The 23,050-nt window shown below is 39.4% G+C and overlaps 1 long non-coding RNA gene across 1 annotated transcript; it reads left to right on the top strand.

Moving 5' to 3' along the window:
• Nucleotides 1-10,196: 10,196 nt before the first annotated feature.
• Nucleotides 10,197-21,452, top strand: LOC122209966. The gene is made up of 3 exons (XR_006197860.1): nucleotides 10,197-10,280; nucleotides 20,588-20,635; nucleotides 21,295-21,452. It is a non-coding gene; the product is annotated as an uncharacterized LOC122209966 (long non-coding RNA).
• The last annotated feature ends 1,598 nt before the right edge of the window (nucleotides 21,453-23,050 follow it).

Here is a 23,050-nt window from a genome sequence, read left to right as displayed (position 1 = left end):
CAGCCATAAAGAATAATGAAATTTTGCTATTTGCAACAACATGGATGGATCTTGAAGGCACTATGCTAAGTGAAATAAGTCAGACAGAGAAAGACAAATATATGATCTCACACATATGTGGCATCTAAAAGCAAACAAACAAATAAAAAAAAAAAGCTCATAGATACAGAAAACAGATTAGTCATTGCTGGAGACAGGAGGAGGGAGGTGGGTGAAATGGGTGAAGCAGGTCAAAAGGTACAAACTTCCAGTTATAAAATAATTAATGGGGATGGAATGCACAGCATGGTGATTATAGTTAATGATATTGTATTGCATGTTTGAAAGTTCCTAAGAGAATAGACCTTAATAGTCCCTATCACAAGAGAAAAAAAATACATAACTATGAATGAAGATGGATGTTAACTAGATTTATTACTGTGATCATTTTGTAATATATACAAATATTGAATCATTATGTTGTATACCCAAAACTAATATAACGTTGTATGTCAAGCATACATCAATAAAAAATTTTAATAAAGATAAGAAATTCTATTTTTACAACACCAGGATATTTGGAAAATACCCCAAAAGTAAGTATTAAAAAGAAGTAAACACTATCCCCAAATTACCACCAACACTATAATCTACATTTTTCCAAAAATTTTTCATGGTAATACATAAAAAATTGCATAGTTATCCTACACTCATACTCATATCCTACATAATTTCCTTAAGTCTCTGTTGAACATAGCCTATTAGAGTAAATAAATTTAGCTGCTATAAGAAATAAGCCCAGGGGTGCCTGGGTGGCTCAGTTGGTTGAGCGTCCGACTTCGGCTCAGGTCATGATCTTATAGCTCATGAGTTCGAGCCCCACGTCGGGCTCTGTGCTGACAGCTCAGAGCCTGGAGCCTGCGTCGGATTCTGTGTCTCCCTCTCTCTCTGACCCTAACCCAGTCGCATTCTGTCTCTGACTCTCTCAAAAATAAATAAACATTAAAAAAAATAAAAAAAAAAAAAGCCCAGAAATCTGCATCTAAAATGATAAAAGTGTATGACTTCACCAGATCGCAGACCACTGCACACAACAGAGCCATTCCCCCTGTCACACCAAGGATCCTTTCAGCCTGTGATGCTAGGAGCATGAGGCAACATCTTCAACATTCCTTGTAGGTCACTATGGAAAGAGAAGAAGGAATGGAAAGCAACATGGGTTTCTGAGAGGACAGGCCAGGAAGAAGCATGCATCACTTCTGCTGACATCCGTGGACTCGATTTCAGTCATGGAGGTGAGGGTCTGACTCCAAAAACAAAGGTGACAAAAAGGAGTAAGGGTATAAAATTTAGCTGCATGCCCAACACAAAAGGAGACACAGAGACTAGTGAGCATTAGCAGTCTTTGGGTTGTGTGGTGGTTTCAAAATATGTCCACCAATTACCTGATGCTCCTCCCTTCAAAAGGTAGAGCCTAATTCCCTTACCCTCGAGTGTGGAAGTTCTAGCAAAGCGATGCAATGGTGTATGGCTTCTGAGACTAGGCCATAAGAGACATTGCAACTTCCTCCTTGCTCACTCTCTCTTCTCTCTTGAATCACTTACTCTGAAGGAATGTCAGCTTCCTGTCAGGAAGACACTCAAATAGCCATGTAAAGAGGCTGAGGTGATAAGGATTTAAGACTCCTGCCAACAGCTAGCAACAACTGAGACAGACTTCCTCTTAACCGCCAGCCATCTGAAAAGGCCATCTTGGAATTCATCTTCTAGCCCCAGTCCCACCTTCAGATGATTGCAGCCCTAGCCAACATTAGGACTGCCACCTCATGAGAGATCCAAACTAGAAATCTTAGATTTTGACACAAAACCTGTGTGACACAATAAATGTTTAACATTTTAAGCCACTAAGTTTTAGGATAATTTGTTATATACCACTAGATGCTTAATGGAGCATAGATCAACACACGCAGCATAAGCCTAGGCAAAATGTCGCCTAGTGGGACTTTGGGCCCAGACCTAAGATCAAACCCTTAATGGAGGCTCAGTGACTCTCTTACTTAAACGTGGCAGCTATGAGAGCGAGAGGCAAAGCTGACAAAGACACTTCCTCTATGTATTTCCCTTCAGTCCAGGCCGTATTCTGGCCCTCTAAGTATTACCACTCAAAGGGTCAGGTAAAGCCATTCCAAGGGAAATCATGCCAAAGAAAAACAAGGAAGAGGAAGGTGGAATCTGAATCTGAACAACATGTTCCTGGAGGTAGAAGGAGGAGGCAGCCCCTTACCCCTCTTACAGAAGTAGTGCCAGGAGAAAGGAGAGCAAATTTGCAGAAAGGGAAAAGAAAAATGGAAAACTTTCCATTCTGACCTGGAATCAAAACCTCTTTCCTTGTTTCTCAAAATTCTCTACATCAAAGTGCTGGGAGTCATTACATATCCTTATACACAGATCCATTCACATTAGAATTCTTGTGACATGGGATGGAGTGGGTTAATACAGAGGATCTTATGCCTTCCTGGGAGACCAAATGGTGTTATTTCCTGGCCTCATTCTTCTCTGCTTTCTGATAATAAAGGCTGGAGTCTGGCTTAATTCCATGATAGAATAACAATTTCTAACAATAGCCTATCTTCTCAAGTTCATTTTCACTTAATAACATCATATTCTAATACACAGAGTTACTCAAACGAATAACCAACAAAGTGTTTCCAAATGGAGACAGAAATAAACTGCCTTTAATGGACAGAGTACTTAGTACGTTAATTGTTTACACACAGCAACAAACATTGATTGCATTGGTTTGTTAATGTCTAAAGTTCTTAAATGATTTTTTTAATAAATTAAAACTGTCCCCTTTTACTGGATTATCACTAATTATTTCCATCTTGACAGATAGCTCATATTATGCTTTGGGTAAATTATGTTTTTTAATGTTTATTTATTTTTGAGAGAGAGAGAGAGAGAGAGTGGAGGAGGGGCAGGGAGCAAGGGAGACACAGTATCCAAAGCAGGCTCCAAGCTCTGAGCAGCCAGCACAGAGCCCTATGTGAGGCTCGAACCCACAAACCATGAGATCATGACCTGAACCAAAGTCAGACACCCAACCGGCTGAGCCACCCAGGCGCCCCTGCTTTGGGTAAATTATTAACAAATTCTGAATTTAGCTCAAATTAAAGAAATGTTTTACCAGCAATAGCAATATAGCTATTGTTCAGCAGTCAGTTTTATCCCTTGTTTGAAAGACTAACTTGCCTGGTAGGCCCTTTCTAAATGGATAGAGATAGGTAGGTAGGTAAGTAGGTAGGTAGATAAGTAGGTAGACAAGAGGATGGATAGAAAGAAAAAATGAGGGGTGCCTCGGTGGCTCGGTCGGTTAACCATCTGACTTCGGCTCAGGTCACGATCTCATGGTTTGTGAATTCGAGACCCGCGTCAGGGTCTGTGCTGACAGTTCAGAGCCTGGAGCCTGCTTCAGATTCTGTGTGTCTCTCTCTCTTCCCCTCTCTGGTTTGTGCTCTGTCTCTCTCAAAAGTAAATAAACATTAAAAATTTTTTTAAAAAGAAGGAGAAAATGAGATAGGGAAAGAGAGAGAGATGGGTGTACACAAATATAAGGCACGGCTGAAACACACAGGAGACAAAACGTCTTAATTGCTTGGCAGAAAGCACAACACCCTGAGATCTGAGACCTGGTTCTGTGTCCTACTCTGGCACTTAGAACTTTTTCACTCAAAGCAAGTAACTGAAAGCACTCTCAAGTCTATGTCCCTGTTCCTGATAGGGAACACCGCCATGCTGTCCTGCCTATGGCGTTGAAATACTTAATATAGGTGCTAGTGCTCTCAAAGAACAATCCAGAGTGCAAGAGATCATGCAGATGAAGAGAAAATGCCTCATGTGGCCGCCATCTCCAACTCGTAACCCTCCACTTCCAAAATTGCTTTTGCTGCTCTGATGGGAGTAGAGGCAGCTTCTTGCCAGAATTCCATTGTGTTTAGTTCCCCCTCACACTTTGTTCTTGCCTGCCCCAAACCTTCGCTTCCAGAATAGACCCAAGCTCCTGCTAAAATAAAATTTAAATATAAAAAGGATTTTAATATCTCTGAGCACATGACAGCCAAAACCCAAACTCTGATTAGATTCCTTGCTATGCTTGACCCTAAACTCAAAGCACCAAAAGAACAAAATTGTTCACTCTTTCTCCTCCCTCCTCACATCTAGTGTGTTGGAATGACCTTTGATGACCTTTGCCCTCCCTTCAGGTCTAAGAATCTTCATCATAGTATCCCAAGGCTTTATCCAAAGCCACCAGATTCTCATCATTTTACCAAGCCTACCCTGAGCTCCCAAGACCACCACACAGTTAATCTACCCCTAGGACACTCCCACTCCCACCTCCCCAAACACAGGACAGTGCAGAAAGGGCAAGTTCCCTGCCTGTCTTTCCCCATCATATCCTCTGCTAACCTGTGACACAGCATTTTGGTCAAAGCAGAGTTGAATGAATCATAAATGGTGAGAGAGTTCCCACTTGGCAGTTTTCGGCATGGATGGCACCTTACCTTAGTGGATTTGTCAGCTGCTTTTTCGGGCTCAGGAATCATGCCAGCCTTAGCAGCATAGCATAGGGCTCAAGAAAAACTAGCCAAGAAACCATGAATGAGATATAAGATGGCAAATGCGCCCTAGGCTGATGGAGGAGAAGACAGATGTGTAATGTTAATCAAATGATTCACAGGTGCCTCTGGGTCTTTTCAGGATTGCCAGGACCCAGAAACACTTGCATCATCATTGCAACTGTTTGTATCAATGAAGTAAGTTTTTCATCGGCCAACAAAAAATACTCAGAGATGATCTCCAACTTCTGTTAATCCCGTTTGGATTTTAGGGGAGCCAGAGAACTCCAGGTAACTGTGAGTTTTCATCACCTCTTAAGCAACTGAATAAACATACTGGTCACTTTAAGATCCTTTTCCACAAGTCAGCAAAGTCCCTTTTCCCTGGCTTGGTGTCCTCGGTCCCACTAGGGAAATCTCCTAAGTATTCATGCCTACTTATTTACTCTAAATGTTCACACCTGTGCCCCTCTTAGTGGCCACCAGAAAATACATTTGTTGGAAGCCGCCTCGAAAGTAGGCAGTTTGTAATGGTTTTGAGGAGCCTGGCTTCAGCCCAGTTGCCATGACTTTTGTGACTTTTTATTGCCATTGCCACTACTGCTACCACAGGCAAAGGATTATGAGAAACCAGATCTATTACTATCTCAGCGAATGGTGGGACCAAATAATTCTGAGGATCTTGGAGGGGTGAGTGTGTCACATTTTATTTATTTATTTATTTATTTATTTATTTATTTATTTATTTAATGTTTATTCATTTTGAGAGAGAAAAAAAGAGAGAGAAACCAGAGGAGAGGCAGAGAGAGGGAGAGAGAGAATCCTAAGCAAACTCCGTGTTGTCAGTGTAGAGCCGGACATGGGGCTCGATCTCATGAACCATGAGATCATGACCTGCGCCAAAAATCAACAATCAGATGCTTAACCAACTAAGCCACCCAGGTGCCCTGTGTCCTATTTTAAAATCAGAATGTGAGTAGGACTTGGCCGTTTTCTTATACTAAGTAAGGGCAAGCTGTCAGCTGCTGGGCTCTGGCCCAGATTCATGGCCAAAGACCTGGGCTTTGTGGCTTTGAGCTTTCTCTACCTTCACTCCTTTCTTCCACACAGTGTGACAATCTGCCTGGGGCCTCAACAATACAGGTTGCACATAGGTACAACCAGGGCGTGGGAAAGTTGATCCCTGGAGAGGACCCTGGGTAAATTCCCAGCCTCGCCATGCTTGGGTGGGAGAGTTCTGAGGCACGTTCCACAGTTTCTCCGAGTCCCTAGAAGGACTGAGTCCCCACTATATCCTACAGCCTCCTCATCCATGCGTCCTGTGTTGGCTTTTTCCTTCTCTGTCTCACTTCACTCCCTGCTTCTGCTTCCTGGGATCTCTTCCCAATAAGCCACCAGCACCTAAGTTCTTGCCTCAGAGTCGTGCTTCAGGATGACCTGAAAAAAATGAAGACCTTCTTATTTCTTTTCCTCTTTCTAAACTGTGCTGGAAACTCACTTTCCTGGAGGCCAAGCTGAAGGTAGTGGATCTGGGGTCTGAGTCATGGGGAGTGTCAGGAGGACACCAAAGAATGCTGAGGACATGAGCTGGATAAGCCCCCTGCAGTGCCTAGCTAATGTCAATAGGTTCCGTGATGACATTTATTAAGAGAACATAGACATAAATGTCGCCCTTGCTCCATGTTCCTGTATGGGAACTCCCCAGCATGCTCCAGGGGCTGAACACCCACAGCGGCTGTGGCTTACCGAGGCCTCACCCTGTGCCTGTTCAGGGAGGAGCACTGGGTGGGATGTCACTCCATCTTGGCAGAACTATAAAACTCCCCCCAACACTGCCAGCATCAGCAATAAGGATGGTCTATTGCCTGCTGTTTTTAAACAGATTTACAAATTGAGAACATTGCTTCTCCAGCAACAGCACAGACTTGTCGAGAGCAAACAAGAACACCAACAGTTAGAGTGTTAAAAATGCAGCAGAATATAAGAACTCTGTGACTTTCAGTGTGACTTGCAGCCCTTGCAAGGAGGGAACCCAATACAGAGTCTAGATGCCTAGAGTCCTGTGCTGACGGCATCAGAGCTGAGTCAGGTTGGGGGGGTGGGAACGGCAGAATCCATGAGACATTCCCACTGTTCCAACATGCTAGTGACCAGGTATGCTGTCCGTTAACCCTGGAAGTACACCAAAATTAATGTTTCTTTTGTTGCCTGGTTTTTGGCTAGACCTGTGCTTATTAAAAAACAAATAAACAAGGAGCACCAGGGTGGCTCAGTTGGTTAAGCATCCAACTTCAGCTCAGGTCATGATCATCATGGCCTTTAGTTCCAGCCCTGCATCAGGCTCTGTGCTGACAGCTCGAGCCTGGAGACTGCTTCTGATTCTGTGTCTCCCTTTCTCTCTCTGCCCCTCCCACATTTATGCTGTCTCTCTCTCTCTCTGTCTCTCTCTCTCAAAAATAAATACACATTAAACAATTGACATTAATTTTAAAAAACATTAAAACAAACAAACAAAACTTGTTTGTCCCAACTAATCCTTTTGCTGATTCTACAAATCTCCAGTTTAGAAGTTTCTCCTCACTTCTCACTTCTAGTGTGGGAGTGACCTCTGATGACCTTTGCCTTCCCTCAGGCCCCTTGAAAGAATCTTACGAAATGGGATAAACCCAAGTGACAATGACTGTCAAGATCCTGAGAACTCAAGGGGATCCAAGCTCTAGGTAAACAGCCACTCTTAAGTTATAGTGTTTGAGACAAAGGGTAAGATAATAGAAGACACTTAGGGTTCAAGGTCTCAGAAGTCTGACATTTTAAAATTAATTGATAGGTGACCAATGCTTGCATGAGAGAACAGTGAGAAAGGGACGTGTTCCTTATCCCTGGGGAATTTCTTAATGTTGTAAAAGATGAGTAACCCCCCTAGAGGAAATTGGTTCATAAAATAAAAATATCAATGCAGTGGAACTTTAGGGTCAGAAAAAGCTAGACTCAAACCAAGCTCTGCCACAGAGTAGCTGAGTTCCTTATGCAGTCTACTTATTTGGGACTTCTTTTGAGCTAAGGAGTTGAAACACTTAGGTACTTGCCAGGCATTTCTCCCTTATCTACTTGCCACTTTGTTTATGTTAACGCCCTGCCTCGTTCCATGCTTGATAAATCCTACTATATACTCTTTAGTTTCATCTCTCCTTACTGTTACCTAGATATGCTTTTCCTATTTCATTATGAACTTTCAATATAAGTGCCAGATCACAAAAGGACGAATACTATATGACGTGCTTAGAGTAGTTGAATTCAGAGACAGAAAGTAAAGTGGTAGTTGCCAGGGGCTGGGGGAGGGGAGAACGGGGGAGTTAGCATTTAATGGGTATAGGATTTCAGTTTTGCAAGATGAAGAACGTTCTAGTGATGAATGGTGGTGATGGTTGCAAAGCAATATGAGTGTTCTTAAAGCCACTGAACTGTACACCTAAACAGGGTTAAAAAGGTATATTTTATGCTATATGTATTTCACCATAATTTTATGAACAGAACACCTGACTCACTCTCATGATATTTACCTGTAAGATTCACCAGAATGGAAATATTTGTCACATCCAGATCCACCTTAACATTGTTTTCTAGGAAGAATTGAGGTAGAGAAAGACATACTTTCCCCTCCTGGACAAGGAGGATATATGCAGTATGAGTTTTGCTGAGGGAAGAAGAGAGGCAAGGTGGCATTTCCCTCTGAATTTTGGTTTTATGATCATTCTTTCGTCTTCTCTAATTTGCTGTCTTAATTCAACGCCATCCTTAAAAGTGGACGTCTTTCTAAAACAGCCACGTTCGAGGACAAACCACTCTCCCACTGCGTATGTTGGTTAAATTATCACGTTGTTTAAATTATCAGGTGAAAATATTTGCTCTGCGCTGGGTTTTCTGATGGTAACAGGGTTTGAACTTGACTAGACTTTTTTGTTTTATTTTGGTTGTATATCATTTACCCACATAATTTGTCAAATTACTGTATGAATATTTGTACTGATGTTCCCACAAAGGGCACTAAGTACTATACTAAATCTTAGCAGAATCCCTGTTGGAACACTCTGTGAAATTGACAGGACTTGGGTTTTTAGGTGTTTTCCTTCCACCCAGCTGAGCTGCATTCCCATAACCCAATATAAAAGTGTGGCCATTCACATTAACTTAAACTGATGAAATATCTTTTCCTTCCCTTGATTTCCTACAACATATCTTCCAGTTATCCTTTATGCTCTACAATTACTTGGGGGAGTTTGCTTTTTGGCTTAAAAGCCTATTGCCATTTTATTATTTTAGAACACCAAGGGAATCCCTTTCAAGCAAGAGAGCAGCATTTTCTCTTCCGTCTTGAAGGAAGCCAGACACTTCGCTGTCACATTTCAGACTGTGGATTGTTTTCTGACCTCTGGTTTCAAGCAGCATGGATGGCATACGGACTCAGGACTAAGGTTTTGTTTAATGCTAACGAGCATCGTCTCTCCTCGCCTTCTCCCGTGGCTGCTGCTAGTTATCGTGTTAAAACAGTGGTGGCAGCATATCTGCCCAGGCAGTTTCGCTTCTTGCATTTATTCAAATAATTTGGATGCAGATTTTCTTTCTCTTTCAAGCACTGAATATGATTCAGTTCCAAATATCCCTTATTATTTCACCTGCCTTGAAACGGGAATTGTAAGCACTCTGATAAATGATGTGAAAGACTGTCTAATTTCCGTAACAACCTCTGTCAGCTGTTAACTTGAAATTTTATAACATCTAAAACATTCTGAAATTCCTCTGTGCATATCCCTGAGTGAGCTGACAGCCACGTGGCCCCTGCATCAATTCTGCCAAGAAAGAAGGAAAGAGAGAAAAGGAACTATTTTCCTCTTTCTCTGGCAGTGGAAGAACACTGCTCTCAAAGCTCAGCCTGCGTGAACAATGAGTCTTTTTCCATAGAATAGAAGACACAAGAACCCATCACTGCATACTAAGTTGGGCTTAATTAATCTAATTTCTATCTTCAGAACGCTCCCTTTTCCTTTCTCAGAGTCAAGGTGAGGGGAGAATGGGAGGGAACAAAGGTGGGAAGCTCAGAGATCAAAAAAGAACAACTAACCCACCGAAGAGCCCAGTGTTGTTTTCAGCGGCTGAAAACCCTCTGAGTTGATGAACCGTGTGTTGTGTGTTATGTGTTATGTGAATATTTGTTGCAACATAAAGATAGCGTGAGGTCATCACTAAGCTCACCCTGCTGTAGGTGGTGATCATCTGGTTTGTAATAAGCTTCAGGAAAGACAGCTTTCAAGAGGGGTCCACCACATTCAGGAGCTCTGTAACAGTTACTTTCATAACCCTAAATCCAGAGTTTCCATGAGGACACTCTAAACGAACTGTATAGACTAAATAAACATCGCTGTGGGGTAGGGAGGGCTCCAATATGGAAATCATGGTAACAATACATTGGCAGGAGTTGCATGCTGCAGTAAATTATAATGTAAACAGCTTTCCTTGATAGAAAACCCCATATGGAAAATGGAATCCAGCTGTAGACTATAGATCACATAAAACACCACCATCTCTGCACTGAGTAGGAAAGCTGAAGAAGGTGGTGCAGGGACACTTGGGTTTTTTCAGTCTGCACAGCGGAGGGTGAACTTGATGTGCTGACCTTCATTACAAAAGGTGGGTGCGCAGTTCCCCAGAGGCACATTCCACTTGGGCTCAGGTTTACAAGCCAGAATTTGTTTCCTTGGGTCCCACTTTACTCTTTATCAGAGTAAAGACTCTTTATCAGAGTAAAGACGCCAGCTTCTGACAAAGGGTGTGGGAAAGCTTCTGAATCCATGAGTGTTCCCTATATGCCAAACACGAGAAGAGTTTAATTAAAAACTTAAATATAAAAGCAGAAAAAATGCAGCAAATAATTTAACAAGCACTGCCTCCAGATTAACAAGAGTCAATATTTCGTCCTACTTGCTCCAGATCTTTGTACCTTTGTATAAAAGAAACAAAATATTCCGGTTAAAATGGAAGCTTCCTTTTTTCCTCTCCTGAGTCCCATTCTCCTCCACCACTCCCCCACCCCCTCCAGGCAGAGAAGCAGCATTTGGTATCTTTCTTATGTGGATTATGTTACTGTATTATCTCATTCCCTCCAGCAATTCTTTGAAAAGGCTATTATCCCCATGTTATAGATAAGGAAACTGAGACCCAAGAAGATCAGTATTTACCCATGGTCACACAGCAAGTAGGTAAAAGAGTTGAGCCTCACAGGTTGCTCTGACTCAAAACTTGTGCCCTTTTTTACCATATCCTACATTTGGGGGAGCTGGTCTTTCTCATCTGCCCTGAAGGTGGCAGGGATTCTTTCCAACTGAATCCTTTCACCTCTTCAGATCTTGATTCATGGGCTTTACTTTCTGATTCCTTGATGGAATCATTTTCAAATTTTTGCCTTTTTGGTTTATAAAACCAAAGCATGAATCCAACAGGGGAGGGTTAAGATGGGAGAATTACATTATCTTAGCCTATGCATTTGGGCATCCTATCTGTTTTTAAATGCACCACTGGTTCATGATTACCTTCCCGAGGGCCAATGGTGTAGCCTATATTTCATTGGTCCCATGCCATTAGGGAGCTATCTGTGAAGTGGTTTTTAAAACCTCTCCCTGGATACTTACAATTTGTTTCATAGCTGTAACACTCAAAAAGGACTTCCAGAGAAAGGTGGGATAATAGCAAAGCATAACTTAGATTCAAGAGTGACTACAGTACAGACTAAAAAAAAAATGGTTTTGCAAAGTAATTTGGTAATATGTATCATGAGCCACAAAATTATCCATAATGTTTGACTATAAGAACTACGTTCTGAGAATCTATCCTAAAGAAGCAACCAAATAGTGGGAAAAGCAACATTCAAAACACTTCCTAATTCTGTTATTTATTGAAGCCTGGAAGGGAACTAATGGTCCAAGAAATGTTGTTAGATGTACTATATAGAAGGACCCCTTGACTGAAACATGTATTGTCATTAAATTGATAAAAGAAAAGCAAGGCACCCATCCTCACTGCCAATTAGGTGTATTAAATTTGCCAAGCTGGTTAATCATTCCGATTTTCAAATTTCTCAGTAGCAGTATACAAAATACTGACATCTACCTTAAACATACGAGAAAATTGAATGAGCTAAACATGAAATAACTTATTCCACTTATGGCACTGCATAGTACCCAATAAACCGTACCTAATAAAATGATTATCTATGAAAAAGGTATAGATTTGTTGCAATTACTACAAAATATGTCAATAAAAGAGCCTGGATTCAAATATATAAAAAGATAATCTAATTTATGTTACATGTTTTTATTACAGTAAAAAATTAAAAATATCTGATTTGGGGTAATGGTGTAAGAGAGGCAACATTTTTACTCTACCCTCTTAGGTTCATGTTTTAGAGGTCTGCAAATTAAATGTAAACTTATAGGTTATCAGGGGAACAACCAAAACTTATATATAAAAAAGAAGTGGCTTTCTGAAATACATATATACCTATATACCTATATATATCTTATAGGCATATAAACATGGGAGTTTAGGGGCGCCTGGGTGGCTCAATCGGTTAAGCGTCCGGCTTCGGCTCAGGTCATGATCTCACACTTGGTGAGTTCGAGCCCTGCGTCGGGCTCTGTGCTGACAGTGCAGAGCCTGGAGCCTGCTTCAGATTCTGTGTCTCCCTCTCTCTCTGCCCCTCCCCTGCTCATGCTCTGCCTCTCTCTGTCTCAAAAATAAATAAAAACATTAAAAAAAAAAATTTAAAAAAATAAATAAATAAATAAAAATGGGAGTTTATATACCTAACTGAAGAGGGGAAGGAGAAGAAAAGGCTTCTATGAGAGGAACAAATGGATTTCTAGGAGAAGAAATAAGAAAGTCTGTGATAATGTTTATTCAGGTCAGACTTCGTCTTAGCTTTTTTTCTTCTCAGACATAAAAATCCCCTGAAGATTGGACTCGTGGCAGCCCCACTCCCAGAAGTTTCTGTAAAGGAAGGCTTTTTGCTGCACCTGTTAAATCCCAAATGTCTTTGCTTTAAAATAATCTTTATATTAATTCCGGGGGGCCTAAACGGGCCTCCACATTGGCATTAAAGCACTTTTCCACCAGGGTGCCTGGGTGGCTCAGTCAGTTAAGCATCTGACTCTTGGTTTTGGCTCAGGTCATAATCTCATGGCTTGTGAGTTCCAGCCCTGCTTTGGGCTCTGTGTGGAGCCTGCTTGGTATTCTCTCTCTCTCTCTCTCTCTCTCTCTCTCTCTCTCTGCCTCTCCCATGTGCGCTCACTCTATCTCAAAATAAACTTAACAACAAAAAAAACCCCACTTTCCCCTCTTATATATTAAACAAACTTGCTGTAATATTGTTAGGCAGATTTTATAAACTTTTTAAATAAAGTGATATTTTCTAGGCTGTTACTGTATAATCTATGACAGAGGAGGCTTTTCAGTTCAGAAGAGAAAAATTCTAACACAGTCTATATTCAGAGATCATTGCAATGGTAGAAAGAGCCCTGGACTATCATCCCAAGGACCTCTGGTCACATCACAGGAATAGGATTTACCTCCTGTGTTCCACCATCCAATGGACTGGGATATGCTGGTCCTCAATTTCCTCACCTATAAAGTAAGGATAATAATAATGTCTAATTTGCACATTTCTTAAAAAGAACTGGATAAGATCTATGTAGGTTGAAAGATCATTTCATTAATAAAGACTCATTTGTGTTAGATTAAAATACTTTAATATATATGATCTTATAAATAAGGTGACATTTTATTCATGTAATGAATAAGGGAAGAGGCATGATGATTAAACCTGAAAACTTAAAATATATGTATGTATTCACCTCCAGGGAATGGCAAGCTGATATTCACCCTTAGGCACTCCAGTGGCTACAGCTTACGTCAATGCTGTCGTTTTAAAGACAAACTTGTTTTTTTAAAACTGGAGTTAAGGAAGAGCTAGAGACCTTACGGAAATAAAACAATAGCTTAAAGATGACCCTGAACACGATGACCTTGAAAAATGAGATTGTTATTAAAGAACATTGCATTGGATACTTCATCCTGGTTATTTTTCCAGCTCAAACCAGAAATGCCACCCTCTTCATCTCCTAGAGTCTCTGACATAGTTATGGATAGAAACTGGATGACAATGGGTTCATTTTTGATCCAGCAGTGTTGATTTAGACATGGAGTTTATCTGCTAATTTAACCAATATTTCCTAATATAAACCCTCCACCCACTCACAAACTATTCTAAAGAATTTTCCTGAAACTTACAGCCTTACCTGGAAAAAACAGTTGTTCAATCCATCAAATGTAGCTATTAATAGTAACTTTAAAATTGTCCTACAAGGTCCAAGTGAATATAAACATTGGAATAAAGTACTCTGTGCACTCATAATATGCTTCTAAAAATTAAGCTTTTCATGTGGAAATTATCAAATAAATAGCTGTCCTCATTTCTGTGGAGATAAATAACTCCAAGATTTCATTATTTGTTACGAATTTTCAAAATAATTGGTTAAAACTCATATCTGGTTAACAGCCTGACACAGCTTCTCCTATTTTCCACAAAAATACATAGAAAGCTTTTCTTTTTTAATGATAGTCATGATGCAATTTTTTAAAGGACTATTGCCAGAATCCTGGAGAGATTTCTCTAACTCAAAGTCAAAGTCAAATGATAGACAAAAGCAAGTGACTAGTTGGTGCTTTACCTCTGAAAATAATGGAGGCTTTCATTCTAAAATATCGACAGATATCCTTCATCCTTTCCTAATTTCATCCTCCTGATTCAGACTCTTTGCCATGCAGCTGCTTTTCTAATGCTAAATGTCTGCGTAGAGGTTTTTAAGGCAATCAGGATTCTGGTTAGCCATTCCCCAGAGTATCTCTCCTTTCTCCATGTAGTCACAAACTGTGACCCCCAGGGCAACTAGAGCGCATTGCATTCGGGGCTTGTCCAGTTACTGAAGTGCGAGAGAAACTGCAGAGGACATGGGAAACAGGACATCCTAGGGATTATAGGTTTTTAACTTTCTTCATTTGCTCAGAGTATCAGGAAATCAGGAAACCTGTAGAAGTGCTCTAAATGAAAGCTCACTAAAGCCTAAAAAGTCTGCCTTAAAATTATAGGAAATGTTGGAACTATATAGATGCAGAATAGGGTCATGGGCATTCCACAGTTACTGTGTCAACAACCACCAAGTCACTATTTATTAGAGGATGAGTAAATATAAAAAGGGTGGAGGTAGCTTACAAAAAAATCAGGTAAGAGAAAGGAAGTGTCTTGAATACTCAAAGAAATCACTAATTTCTGAAATGACGTTACTGCAAGAACCAAAAAAAAAAAAAGTAATTTTGAATACTCTGTCATCTCCACTAGGATACTAGAATACTTGAGTTCAAATCTTGCGTGCTGCCATCACCTTGGGCAGATTCCTTAATCATTCTGATCTTCATTTATCTGTAAGTGAAAAAATGGAGATAAAAATATTTCCTCATATAGGGTTGTATTACGAATTGCATAGTATTGTGTAAATGAAATGCTTCAATGCTTAGAAAATGGAAGAGTATAGCAGTGGTAGTAACAGAGTGGACGAGGTGGTGGTGGTGACAATATTTTCAGTAAATATTCTGATGTATATATGTATACTGATCAGTTGGTTCTGATGTATCAACATGTTTGAGAACCACTGTGTCCAGACTCCTTCCATGACCTGGTGCCTTCCTACCTACAGTTTCATCTTTGCCTTTCCCTTTGTCATAAAACAGAACTTCCCACGTATTATAGGATAAGCTCTTCTATGCCTGGGGCTATCCCTTTGCCTGGAGCACAGACCCCACCTCATTCCAGTTCTTTGAAACACTTATCCCTATTTGTTCTTCAGTATTCAGCTCAAGCATTGTCTCCTCCAAGACCTATTTTCCGTCAAAGGAAATATGCCCAACAAATGAGCAATTTCTATTTTTATGGTCTCCCAGAGCATTCTGTAGCAGTAACTCAAACACATCTTTGTATTATACTGAAGCTATCTCTTCCATGTCTGCTTCTGTTCCCACCAAGCTTTGTCTTAAGGACAAAGCCCATATTCTGTGTAGCAATTCCAAACTCTAGATTTCACCATGGAATGATTATTTCGGTTTTACAATGGATAGTTTACAATTTTTTAAAGTTTTTGTAATGTTTATTTTTGAGAGAGAGACAGAGCGCAAGCAGGGGAAGAGCAGAGAGAGGGAGACACGTCTAAAGCAGGCTCCAGGCTCTGAGCTGTCAGCACAGCCCGATGTGGGGCTCAAACCCGCGAACCGTGAGATCACGATCTGAGCCAAAGTCGGATGACTTTGACCAACTGAGCCACCCAGGCGCCCCTAAAATATTTTTTAAAGCACTATTACCAAATTAACAGTAAACTATGTGGTAAATTACAGAGCACAAAGAACAATGGCCCAATTTTTTTCTGAATTTGTGTTTAATATACGCATATACAACATATATGTGCATACTTCTGAGTTAAAATAACCTATGAAGCCAACATTTCCTAAAGCAAATTCCTAGAAATACTTGTTTCATGAGTTACTCAATGAAAAGAAAGATACGTGAAATTAGATATTCTGAAATATCCTACACTAAGAATTGAAGAATCATTGTTGAATACAATGGTTCCAAGAGTTATTTGACCATGATGCCATTTTGTTAAGTATACTTTTAAACCCTCGGAGTAAGTAGAGTTCTGTAGACACACATTTTGAAAGATGCAGAGTGACTTATTCTAACCAGTCCTTTTGCTAAGGTGGCAGACAGCACAGATGCAGATGTCATGGCATAGAGAGACAATTTTTGTTGGAGTGGGCTATGCTCTTACTATAGCACAGCCAGAAGCAACAGACACATTGCAAGTACATTCTGTTGCATGGCTGTTCACCTCACCCTTTCCACTACTAAGGATTCTGCTCTGCTTTCATAGGCAGTCCTTTTAATTCAGTGAATAACGTTTTCCCCTTTTGAGGCATGTGTAAATGGATTGCAAAGTATTTTGCAATGCATCCATCTGTGACCACAGTCAGGCTCTGGGCAGCAATTAATTGAGACAACCTGAGATATGATTATGCCTCACAAATAGGAAGGAAGAAAGGAGGGGGGGGGGTTCTTCTTTCTTTATAGTATCAATTTTATTTCTAATATCATGTGTATGATATATATTTGTTTATAACATCACATTTATCATATTTTTCTATTTTTTTAAATTAAGGCATAGTTTGGGGAATATGTACAAAAATGCACTTCTGATTTACAGTTTTGGGTGGAATGAGGACAGAACTTAGCTTCTCCTATTTTATTCATGAAATCTTAGTACAGGAAATGGTATACTATCCATTTATGTTAGTGGCTTCATATTCAGCACAAAATTAAGCTTTCTGCCTGGTGTCATTTGTCAAGTAAGCTTTTTAAAGCAGTAATTTTCCTTTATCCCTTTTAAAGGCAGCTTGTTCTTAAAAACCAGAGTGTGCCACATTACCCAACAAATTGTCACCAAGGGGAAGGAACAACATGAAAGCTGGGAATTATAATGCTGACCAAGTGCAAAGCAAATATTGCAAACCCCCCAAAATACTTAGGGGTTTTTTTTGACCACCAATCTTATCTCAAATGCAGAGACTCAAATGTCAACTTTGGTAATAATTCAGAAGGTTAACTGACACTCTGCCCTGAATCTGAAATACTCAAAATTGTACATGTGTTGAAAATGCAGACTATACAAAGGTGCCAATGTACCATAAATATACATGTATCATATACAAAATGATGGAATGCCAGTCTAAGTATTTATGAAATTTCACCCTAAACAAAATACTTGTTCCAGCAATAATGAATAATTTTAAATATTTGATTCCATATATAGCTGCTAAATGCTTAAGATTTAATGCTGCCTTAGAGAAATTATAGGGAGGCCATATCTCATTGAAATATTGGCTGGAAAATTCTGGTTGCTAAATCTCTATCTAGAGTCATACAAACAAGCATTCAAATCATTTAGGGTTTTCAAAAGAACCTGCAATTACCTCTCTTCACACTAGGTGGTGTAGTCAAGACCAACAAAGCTATCAAATGGATGAATACCTTTGGTTTAGCAAGGTCAAAACTAAAGGAGGGTATCATTTTAAACTTGAAAACAGATATGTATCTTGTGTTAAAATCCCAGTGTGTTTGATAAAGAGAACAGATGAAGAACCAGTAAAAGAGGAATGGAAAGCCTGTTCAAATAGCTTTGGGGATAACAGGGCTTCTTAAAGAGTAAGTCACCAACCACGAGGAGTACCAGTTAAAATCCACATTCCTAGAATCCACACCGCCACACTTTACAATTATGGCATCAGAACAGCAGGGATGAAGTAGGAGCCTGAGTCTGTTCTCCTAAGATACACTCGAGTTGGTCTTTATGCAAAACTCTGAGAAATAGATTTAGATTGCTCTAAATCTGTCCAGGGGTAAGAAACCCCAGTTGACAAGTGTTTGATGTTCAGAAACTTTTTTTTCAGCTTCCTATAGCTTGTATCTTGAAGATCAAGGGTTATAGGCTTCACTATAAAATCTCCAGAGGAATTTTTCCTATGTTACCATCACTGCAAGAAAAAAATCAGAGTGGCAGATTCAGCCCTATGTGTAATAGAATATTTGGAAAGCAGTTTGAGCTTTGTAGAATGGGGGAAAGAAATGTATTTTATAGAATGCAATGAAAATGAATCTCTTCTGGGAGGAATGGGTGGTAGTTATATTAGATATTCAAAAGTCGAGCCACATTGATCTGCCTTTTGAAGTAATTACATTGATATCCGGAGTTTAAAGAAATGTATTGCTTGTTCCCTGCGGATGTTTTCAAAAATCTTTTTTTCTAAACCAAAGCAGTGTTTTGTTTTGTTTTTTTCTCTAGCTTGAATCACAAAAGAAAGCATTTTACTGAAGTGCAGCTAATTATTGTATAGGAATATATGCATATGGGTGTTCATGTGTGTGTGAACTCCGGAAATGAGTTCTCTGTTTTTTATTTTAAGTGAGATTTTTTTGTTTGTTTGTTTTGGTTGAGTCAAAGCTTGCTCCCTTAAACTCGTTTGTTTTAAGATATTTTTAAATGGACAATATACTAAGATGAATTTCCCACTAGTCTAACTTCAACTGAGTATACAGAATAAAATGTAACCATTTCTTTAAGACTGAGCACAATCCGTGGGGCGCCTGGCTGGCTTGGTTGGTATAGCATGCGACTCTTGATCTTGGAGTTTGATCCCCATGTTAGGCATAGAGTTTACTTTTAAAAAACTGAAAAAAGAAACATTTAGCACAATGCATGTTAAAATGTGTCCTGTACAGCATACTTAAGGAGCCATTTCTTCAGGGCTCGCTGAGGACTATTTCTCTACGGTATATGAAACCAGGCGACTTTGTTCCTTGAATCTTTGCACATACATTTTATGGTTTTCTTATTTTTTCCCCCTTACTTTTAATTGTTATTTCATGTTGCCATCAATACACCAAGGCAGTTGGGAGGACTCCTGTGTCTAATCTCCAGAGGTCTTGGAAGGCTGATAGCTAAATGTAGTTTGTCAGAAACGTGTACCGAGTGAGAAGAGTGGGGGCCTAGTGGGGGAAGGGGAGGCTGCATTAGTCAAGTGTCTACCCTGGCTATACTTTTGAATTTTCTCATTCTTGATTATTTTCCCAAAAGGTGAAGCTGCAGGTGGTTGAATGGTGGTTACCTGAACTATTATTTCGAACAAATCTTTCTAATCTGTTTTTACTTGGGATTATAATCATAACATTTGTAGAAAAGCTTTGTGGCCTCCTCAGGGTATATAAATCTTGTTTTATTTTTCATGTACTAATAGCATAGTGCATTTTCTCTCTGAACAAAAATGTCTCCATGTGCTTCAGCCTTTTGATTTCTAAAAAGCCTGTCTGCATTGTTATATGTGCATATATGTGTATGTGCACATGTACAAATATAAAGGCAGATATGTGAGTGTGTATTTACTATGGGGCAGAGTGAAAAAGGAGCTCATTCTTCCATACTGGGAAACAACTTCATATGAACCTGCTTTCTTCTGAGCCATTTTTATTGCTTGCTTAATTATCTTTATCAAGGTCACTAAATGGTAGAAATGCTGACAAGAAGGAATGAGGGTGCTTTACAAAGGAACAGTAAGCCAGGACTGCGATCGATCGCTCATGTGCTCCCTTTGGGGCAGGGTGGGGGAGTTGGTGAACAAAAGCAACAGTTTCCAAGAACAAACAATGGCATTCTCTGTGACCTGGAGCACAGCGAGCAACCCTGTGTCCTCACACATCAACTCCCTCCCTGAGACCCAGGCTACCTTTTCCTCCAGCCACATCTACAAGGCCAGCATCTCAGACACTTTGGACATCTTGTTTTTCTTTTTGGTTTTAGAAAACATTCCTTATAATGGGGGGGGGGGGGAGGGAAAGCACTTTATATTTTTTTTAACTAAAGAACAGCTCTAACAAATTTACAAATCTCTAAATACACGAGGGCCTGAGTGTCTTTGTTGAGCCTTTGATCTGGAATTGCTATATCTTCCCCTGACCCCTCAGTGAGGGTAAAGACAGGTCTTGCTTTGCTCAACATGGTCTCCCTTGCGGGGCCCAGTGCCTGGCATAGAGAAGGCCCGAAACAAACATTGTGAATCAACTGATTGACTGTAGTTGCAAACAGAAACTCGACGGTGGGTGGAGATTAAGTTTATCCCATATAAGCATCAGTCAAGATCAAAACATAAATGCATTTATGTTTGTGTCTCTTACAGATTTATTTCCTCTTGTTTCTCCTCTGAGAGCTTTGAAAACATTTTAAATTTTATGAGGAACAAATGACATGTCCCACTATGCCATCTCAAATCTTCTTTTCTGAATTCAGGTTTCGTCTTAATTGCGGAAAAAATGACACAGCTGCACTATAGAAAAAGTAAGCACAGAAAAGCATATTTTTAAAAATACCCATAATCTCACTGCCCAGAAACAACAGCCACTAAAATGTTGTTTCCTTCATAGTTTTCTGTATTTATGTCTTTAATGTATATCTATGTTCACATAATTGAGGTGTGTTGTAAATATAATTTCATATTCTGCTTCTTTCATGTTATTTCATAAGTGTATGCCAGTCATTAAAACTTCCTCAAAAAGCATAATTTTCATAGTCATGTTGTGCTCCACCATAGAATGATGCCGTGTAATCAAGTTAAATTCATTTCTCCATTATCGAACATTTAGATCATTTGGAACATTTTATCTTTATGACCATCTAAAGATAGTGTTTGTGCATATCATGTGCACATAATGTTTGTGCACAACAGATTACTTTCTTGGAATGGTTTCCTAAAAATAGACTTGACTATTTTTAACGCTTTTGATTAAGTATTGCCATATTGCCTTCTGCTTTTATTGAAATTTGTAGATTAAACTTCTACCAGCAGTGAATGAGACTGTAACAGTAGCTGATAGCAGCTACCATTTTTTTTTTGATGTCTTATGTACCAGACACAGTGCTAAATGCTCTATGTGTGTCATATCATTAACTGTAACCATACCAATATGAAGTAGGTATCCTCTCATACCTATTTACAGATGAGAGACTGACAAAGAAGTTGCATAACTTTTCCAATGTCGTACAACTGGATTTGGGATCCAGATGATTCACCTCCAGAACGCTGGCCTTCAGCATACTGAGGGAACGACATTGAAAGGTAACACTATATACCTAGTATTTTGATTCTTTGCTAATTTCATGAAGGAAAAGACTGTATCTTGTTTCTAAATTTCATTATTTTAATATTAGCAATTTTAGGTGCTTTCTTATAATTATTTGCCAGTTCTATTTCTTCTAGTGTAAATTGTCTCTTTCTATCATTTGCTACTTAGTGACTCTTCTCTTTTTACAATATAAACTTGTTAAATATTAAAAATATTCTGTTTTTTCCTGTGCCTATTGGTGGCTAAAATTGCTCCTGTTTGGCATATAATTGTATTAGGATATTTTACCTTGTGACAGTTCATTTTTAAGCAGTCAAATATATTATTTTTCTTTGTGATTCATTCCATCACTAATTTTATGTTCGAAAGTAGTTCCATATCCAGATATCTGATATTAACTTACATTTTCTTTAAAAACTCTATCCTTGGGGCGCCTGGGTGGCGCAGTCGGTTAAGCGTCTGACTTCAGCCAGGTCACGATCTCGCGGTCTGTGAGTTCGAGCCCCGCATCAGGCTCTGGGCTGATGGCTCGGAGCCTGGAGCCTGTTTCCGATTCTGTGTCTCCCTCTCTCTCTGCCCCTCCCCCGTTCATGCTCTGTCTCTCTCTGTCCCAAAAATAAATAAAAAAAAAAAAAAACGTGGAAAAAAAAAATTAAAAAAAAAAACTCTATCCTTTTCTTGTGTTGATCAACCAATCTTTCTAGGTTGTTTACCTAGAAAGTCTTGCTAATTGCCTCAGGTTTTGTCTATTTGTCTGAGACCACACTGTTAGAATCCGAGTGGAAACAGATCTTTTCTAACATTTCTGTTACTCTGAAAACACAGTTCACAAAAATTTCAAGACAGCAACTTTGTCTGCTCCTTCTCCCCAAAAGAGGAAAACCAAGAAAGCATAGATACACATTGCTAATGATCATTTGATACAGAGGATTGAGTTTTGGTCCTGGGCATCAGTGCCCTTTTCTGACACTGAATTCACTTGGGTTGGTTCTCAGTATAAGAAGCCAAAAGACTAGAGTTACTTATGAGGTGTCAGTTTTTGAAATATAAACCCTAAAATGACATATTTCCAATCCAAGAGGTCTGCCTTTTGTGCTAGATCACTGTAGAGCAGTCTTTGTTTACAAAGCATCACATTATCTGGCAACAAAACCTCCTAACAATCAAGCCTCCTTTCATTTTCCCAACACTGTTTGCTGATAATTCTTCAGAAAAATTTTGAGATTTTTTTTCATGCTACTAATTTATGCCAACGTAAATGGGAGTCTAATATTCTGTTTAAAAAGAAGTGTAAACATATTTTGGGGATGCTTCTCCATTCACTCTAAAATCTAAAGTCTGAAATTATTTACATGCAATTTTCAGTGATTTATTAACTAATTATAAACTGAGGTAGGGCTGATGTTGAAAGGGTAGATTTGCTATTGGCTCCTCAACTACTTTAACTCCCAGGAACAGAAAACCTACAATTATAAACAAGACATAGGCAACCATGGTAACAGATCTACTTTTCACAACAAATACACATTTTTTCAAAAACAATTAATGTTCCTTAATGTTTGACTTATTGTTACAAGCACTTCCAATGGTATTGTTACCTTCTTTTTTTTTTTTAATATTTATTTATTTT

The sequence above is a fragment of the Panthera leo genome, chromosome A2 (assembly GCF_018350215.1).
Source record: "Panthera leo isolate Ple1 chromosome A2, P.leo_Ple1_pat1.1, whole genome shotgun sequence".
Taxonomy (NCBI): domain Eukaryota; kingdom Metazoa; phylum Chordata; class Mammalia; order Carnivora; family Felidae; genus Panthera; species Panthera leo.
Note: the sequence above shows the minus strand (reverse complement) of the source record. Positions and strands in the feature narration are given on the sequence as shown.